This window comes from Elephas maximus, chromosome 3, assembly GCF_024166365.1.
Source record: "Elephas maximus indicus isolate mEleMax1 chromosome 3, mEleMax1 primary haplotype, whole genome shotgun sequence".
In the NCBI taxonomy this organism is placed as follows: Eukaryota; Metazoa; Chordata; class Mammalia; order Proboscidea; family Elephantidae; genus Elephas; species Elephas maximus.
Window position 1 is genome coordinate 17,185,100 of NC_064821.1, and position 7,144 is coordinate 17,192,243.

General features: G+C 41.7%; 1 pseudogene; it reads right to left on the bottom strand.

Annotated features, from left to right (window-relative positions):
* Positions 1–4,098: 4,098 nt before the first annotated feature.
* LOC126070936 (zinc finger protein 883-like) lies at positions 4,099–6,356 on the bottom strand (annotated as a pseudogene).
* Between the last annotated feature and the right edge of the window lie 788 nt (positions 6,357–7,144).

The following is a 7,144-nucleotide window of genomic DNA, read 5'->3' on the forward strand; positions in this document are numbered from 1 at the left end:
AAGATTGGTAGTTTCTAATAAAGGTAGACATAAACTTTCCGTATGGCACAGCAATCCCACTCATAAGAATATACGTGAGAAAACTAAAACATTATGTTCAGACACATACAAAAATCTACGCTTGAGTGTTTTATAGCTGTTTTATTCATAAAACAGGAAAAAACTCAAATGTTCTTCCACTGATGAATACACCACCAGATATGTGTATACAATGGAGTACTACCAAGCAACAAAAGAAACAAACTTGATATACTTATCAATGTAGCTCAATCTCAAATTCATTACTAAATAACAGGAGCCAGAATTTAAAAGCAACATAGTGAATGACATGTATAGGGACAGTTGCCAGGAAGGTTTGATTAAAAAAGAGTATTTTTAGAGGGAAGAGAACTCTTCTGTAGTCATTGTGGTACTGGTTATATGACTTCATTTTTGAAACTCTTACTACTGTGCATTGCAAAAGTAATTTACTAAAAAAATTAAAGAATGAAAAATGAACAAAACTGCAAATTAGAGAGAAGCAAAGTGACTTCAGAAATCACTCTTGCCTTTCCAAGAGAATCCCTGTTAATGTTCTAGGGTCCTCCAGAAGCTGGTTTGTCTGCATATATGTGTTTAATATAACTGTTTAATATAAATAGTGTAAATATATACACTATTTCATACCCTGCCTTTCTTTGAAACAACAGTAAGCCATGGCTACCTCTCCTACAGTGAGTAAACTTTTTCTCAAGAAATTTATTTCCTGACAGTAATATTTTGTGATGTGCAGCCAGGCATTTATTGAAAACTCCCTTCCTGTTATACACTGACACTGTTTCCAGACTTCAGTATTTCCACAATCACTAGGATCAGTGGAAGGAGCCCTGGTGGCGCAGTGGATAAGCACCTGTCTGCTAACCGAAAGGTCGGCAGTTCAAACCTACCAGCTGCTCTGTGGGAGAAAGCTGTGGCTCTCTGTCTCCCTGTGAGGCAGTTCTACTCTGTCCTGTAGTGTCGCTTTAAGTTGGAATCAACTCAGTGGCAATGGGCAGGATCAACGGACATTATTGTGCCCAGGGATTTCCATGATTTTGAAAGAATTCCTGGGCCAAAAAAAAAGGGAGGCCTAATATGAATTATTTTGTTACCTAGGACCACCATCTCACAGGCCCCTTATGTAAGGTGTAATGGAGGAAGCTCCCAGTTCAGCATCGGGCAGTGGCTTTGAGTAAATGACCAGGCCCCACGGCAGGTATGTACCCCAGGTGGAGCAGTAGTTGTCAGTCCAGTCCAGCCCAGTAATTGCAGCCTCAGCTCCTGGACTGGTAGACACTCCAAGAACCACAGAATTACCAAACACAGGACTCTCTCAAAATACAGGTTCTGGGCCTGTGCTGGACAGAAGTTCCATTGCTGCTAGGTTATGCTGTGGGTCCATATGAACCCAGAAGAGGAACCCTCCTTCCAGGCAACCCCTGCTTCTCACAGTACTGCTTGCAAGGTGCATTTTTGTGAGAGGTTTGGCTTCCTCATCAGTAAACCAAGGATCGTTTAAAAGTCGTCATGATGGATTGAATTATGTCCCGCCAAAAATGTGTGTATCGGTTTGGCTGGGCCATGATTCCCAGTATTGTGTGATTTTCCTATATGCTGTAAATCCTGCCTCTGTGATGTTAATGAGGGAGGATGGGCAGCAGTTGTGTTAGTGAGGGAGGACTCAGTATACAAGATTGGATTGTGTCTTGAGGCAATCTCTTGAAATATAAGAGAGCAGAGAAATGGGGGACCTCATACCACCAAGAAAGCAGTGCTGGGAGCAGAGCTCATCCTTTGGACCTGGGGTACCTGCGCAGAGAAGCTCCTAGTCTGGCAGAAGATTGATGAGAAGGCCAACAAAGAGAGAAAGCCTTCCTCTGGAGATGACACCCTGAATTTGGACTTTTAGCCTACTTTACTGTGAGAAAATAAACTTCTCTTTGTTAAAGCCATCCACTTGTGGTATTTATTGTAGCAGCACTAGATGACTAAACCAGTCATGGAGGATAAGTGAGAGAAGCAATGGAAAAATGTTCAGTACAGCACTACACATACAATATGGGATTTGATCAACACAGAACAAAAGACATTGCTTTCCATTACCAAGGCGGCTGAAAGGAAATACCCAAAACAAGACTGGTGGGATACTGAGTGATTTTTTGCTTTTCCATATAATTTCCCGTTAAAATCAGATTTTCTACAATGAGAACGATTATGTGAAAAAGTATACAAACTTTCAAAATATAGTTGATTAAAAAAACACTTCAGGATACAAATGTGTAATAAGGACAATTTGTATATAAAAGAACCAAAATAATATGCTTATCTAAAGTTGGAAACCCTGGTGACATAGTGGTTAAATGCTACAGCTGCTAACCAAAGGGTCAGCAGTTGGAATCCACCAGGCGCTCCTTGGAAACTATGGGGCAGTTCTCCTCTATCCTGTAGGGTCAGTATGAGTTGGAATCGACTCGACGGCACTGGGTTTGGTTGTTTTGGGTATCTAAAGTCGTGCTACAACTGAAAAGTAAGTTGGCTTACAGTCACAGAGTCTCTACATATGCAGTCTCACTGAATGAGGTCTCATTTGAGGGGTCCTAAGTGAGAAGGGACACTGAAGGAGTCCCTCACATCTTATATTTATAGGATCAATCCACAGTGTGATATTTCACCTATTTTCTAAGAATTCCAAGATGTTTCTATGTTCCTTACATGCACATGATTTCAGAAATATGACTTCTTACATATTTAATATAAGTAATTAGTGGAGCCCTGGTGGCACAGTGGTTGAGCTACGGCTTCTACACAAAAGGTCAGATCCACCAGGTGCTCCTTGGAAACCCTATGGGCAGTTCTCTCTGTCCCATAGCATTGCTTGAGTTGGAACTGACTTGATGGCAAGTTTTGTCCTATATGCATGAAACTTCACATCTTAGAAAGTACGGCAGGAAAAGCAAAAACTTTCCCTATATCACATTCCTTACACTACTATGGTTTCTCTCCCAGGTGTTTTCTTTCAGGTTTTTTTTTTTTGGTAAAGATGAGGGATTACCAAAAGCCTTCCAACATTACCTAACACGTGTTTATTTCCAGTGTATCTTCTCACATGACTTCAAAAGGCTGAGAGAACTGAAGACTTTCCCTCATTCCTTACATACATAAGGCCTCTCTCCACTATGAGCTCTTAAATATTTACTGAGGAATGAGGAATAACTAAAGGCTTTCCCATATTCCTTACATTCCTAAGGTTTCTCTCCACTGTGAAGTCTTTTATGTTTAGTGAGGTATGAAGACTAAGGCTTTCCAACATCATAAGGCATCCCTGCACTGTAAACTCTATTGTATGGTTAGTGAGGGATGAAGACCAACTAAAGGCTTTCCCACATTCCTTACTATTCCTAAAGCTTCTGTAAAAATGGCATGGCATTAGAAGCCATCGTCTGCCTTCACGAGGAGGAGAAAGAATCACCATCATCATCAGTCCAAAGCCCAAAGCTGATTCCTATAAGGTGGAAATCAAACAAAACCTCCACTCTCCAAACTATCAATTCTGACACCAGCCATCCCATCCACAGCACTCTGTACCTCTCTACTGGTTCGATAATTCATTGCAATGGCCACAACGAACTCAAAGACAATACTCACAATTAATGGAGTTTATTAGGGAAAAAACAGGTTACAATTCAGGATCAGGATAAACACAGAAGTAACACCTCAGGACACAGTTCTTCGATAAGGACTGCTTCTTGGCCTCTGTCACTGGACCCTGGTCAGGGCCTTGCTGCTGCTGCTACCTGCTTGGGTCTGCGACCTGCTGACAGCCTCTGCCCTGCTCAGTCAAGTGTTAGACCTCTTTAGTCAGGCTGATAAGTACCCAGCAGCACCCCGCTCCACCAGCAGGCCTCCTGACCAAAGGTGCTCAGTTCTTGTTCCTTGGAACAGTAAGCCTAGCTCCACCAACTAATGCCGGGAGGCACCCCTCTCTACCACAAAGCTTCCTGCCCGAAAGCACTCGGCTCTCTCATTCCGTGGGCTGGCGAGCCCACTGTGGCTGCCTCACTTGGAGGGCCAGAAAGCCAATCATGCAATCTTGGGCCGGTCTTGTGGTTCTGGTGCTGTATGTTCCCCTGTTGTGCTTGCCACTGCTCCTCTGTCTCCTGGGTCTAGGAGGTTCCCAGTGCAAGGACCACAGGTTCACAAGATGCACTCCGTTCCTGGCCTTTCTTCTTGATGGTAGTGAGGTTCCTCTACCCTTCTATAGGATCAGCTCCTTTTTAAACCTATTGATATGGCAAAACTGACCAATCCGCTACAAGGGCTCCATTCACCTTATTTGCATAGTCCCACCCAATCATTTTGTGCGAGTTACAAAACCATGGCTAGAAGGGCCATATGATAGCAATTTAGTGTGCCACAGGTTCTGTCCACTGAGATCTTATATGACCAGTGAAGTGTGAGAACTAAGGGCTTTCCCACATTCCTTACCATCAGAAGGCCTACCTTCATGGTAAGTTCTAACATGTTTACGGAAGGATGAGAAACAACTAAAGGCTTTCTCACATTCCAAAAAAAAAAAGAAAAAGATTTTTCTTTTTTTTTTTACATTCATAAGGCTTCTCACCACTGTGAGTTCTAACATGGTCATTGAGGTGTAGGACTGAAAAAAGGCTTTCCCACATTCCTTACATTCATAAGGCCTCTCTCCACTGTGCGATCTCAGATGGGTAGTGAGGTTTGAGGATCTACTAAAGGCTTTCCCACATTCTTTACATTTATAAGGCCTGTACCCATTGTGAACTCTTACATGGCCAGTGAGGTATGAAAACCATCTAAAAGATTTTCCACATTCCTTACACTCATAAGGCTTTTCTCCACTGTGAATTCTTACATGTCTAGTTAGTTGTGAAAACTGACTAAAGGCTTTTCCACATTCCTTACATTCATAAGGCTTCTCTCCACTGTGAACTCTTAAATGTCTACTGAGTTGTGAAAACTGCTTAAAAGTTTTCCCACATTCTTTACATTCATAAGGCCTCACTTCATTGTGTGTTATTATATGGGCAGTGAGGTGTGAGGATCGTCTAAAGGCTTTCCCACATTCTTCACATTCATAAGGCTTCTCTCCACTGTGATTTCTTACATGTCTAGTGAGTTGTGAAAACTGACTAAAGGCTTTTCCACATTCCTTATATTCATAAGGCTTCTCTCCACTGTGAACTCTCATGTGTCTAGTGAGTCGTGTAAATTGCTTAAAGGCTTTCCTACATTCTTTTCATTCGTAAGGCTTCTCTTCACTGTGCGTTATTATATGGGTAGTGAGGTGTGAGGACCGACTAAAGGTTTTCCCACATTCCTTACATTCATAAGGCTTCTCTCCACTGTGATTTCTTACGTCTAGTGAGTTGTGAAAACTGACTAAAGGCTTTCCCACATTCCTTGCATTCATAAGGCCTCTCTCCACTGTGAGTTCTTGTATGTCTAATGAGGTCTGAGGGCCGACTAAAGGCTTTCCCACATTCCTTACATTCATAAGGCCTCTCTCCACTGTGAGATCTTACATGTGCAGTGAGAGATGAAGAACAACGAAAGGCTTTCCCACATTCCTTACATTCATAAGGCCTCTCTTTACTGTGAGTTCTTGTATGTCTAGTGAGACTTGAGAGGTAACTAAAGGCCTTCCCACATTCCTTGCATTCATAAGGCCTCTCTCCACTGTGAGTTCTTGTATGTCTAATGAGGTCTGAGGGCCGACTAAAGGCTTTCCCACATTCCTTACATTCATAAGGCCTCTCTCCACTGTGAGATCTTACATGTGCAGTGAGAGATGAAGAACAACGAAAGGCTTTCCCACATTCCTTACATTCATAAGGCCTCTCTTTACTGTGAGTTCTTGTATGTCTAGTGAGACTTGAGAGGTAACTAAAGGCCTTCCCACACTCCTTACATTCATAAGGCCTCTCTCCACTGTGAGTTCTCATATGTTTAGTGAGGGGTAAGGAACAACTACAAGGTTTCCCATAATCCTTACATTTACAAAGTTTCTCATGAAGTTTTAGGTAAGGACAAGTGCAGCCTTCTCCACATTCCTTACAATGATAAGGTGTGTATCCAGTGTGAGATCTGATATGATTTTTAAATGACAAATGATCCACAAAGGCTTTTCCACACTCAAGGGATCCAATAGGATTTACTCCAGCAATTCTTCTGAGGCTAGTAAAATTCCCAGTCCAGCTGAAAGTGTTTCCACACTGATTATCTTCTTCAACTTCATTTACTTTACCATCGTTACTTTCACAGAGGCTCTCTACTGAATATATTCTGTTAAAAATAGGAAGCATGTTGTTAGAATTAAAGTTTTACCATTTCACAATTACTATACACAATGTGTTTTTTGCCCTGAGTAGTCTCGTGTTGCATAGGTTGAATCATCTCACAGAGGGTACTACCATTATACTCATGGTGTTTCTAAATAATGGACCTTTCTAGTAATTAGGTACAAGTGAAATATGTTTCAAATACTCAATAACTGATTCACATTTGTGGAAATACTGTGTTGTGAAAATTTTGTGAACACACCACTTTGGAGCTACTCTTACACACACACACACACAAATATCACAACAGCCTAAGACTCTCCTGAGGCACTGAGGCACCGTTCACTGTCATGTGAATAATAACTCACCTCATGTGCCTTCCCTGGTTGTTGTGTTGAAATTCAATGCCATGGAATTCACAGATATCTCCTAACATGGAGGACCAGGAATCATTCTTCATGGAAACATTTGTCCACTGTTATCCTGTTTCAAAACTGAAACAATTTTAAGTGGAGTTTCACAGATGAAAAAAAAAAAACAGTAAGGAAATTTTATGAGGAACAGACACATGAGAAAAAAGTGAGGCGTCTGACTGTTACAGGACTTTGGCAATGGTCAAGACAGTTAAGAAATTTACTAAGAAATAATTCCATGGCTGTTCACAGTGATCGTGACATACCAAAAAACCGAACCAAACCATTGCCGTTGAGTTGATTCCAACTCATAGTGACCCTAGAGGAGAGAGTAGAAGTGCCCCATAGAGTTTCCAAGGTGCGCCTGGTGGATTCAAACTGCCAACCTTTTGGTTGGCA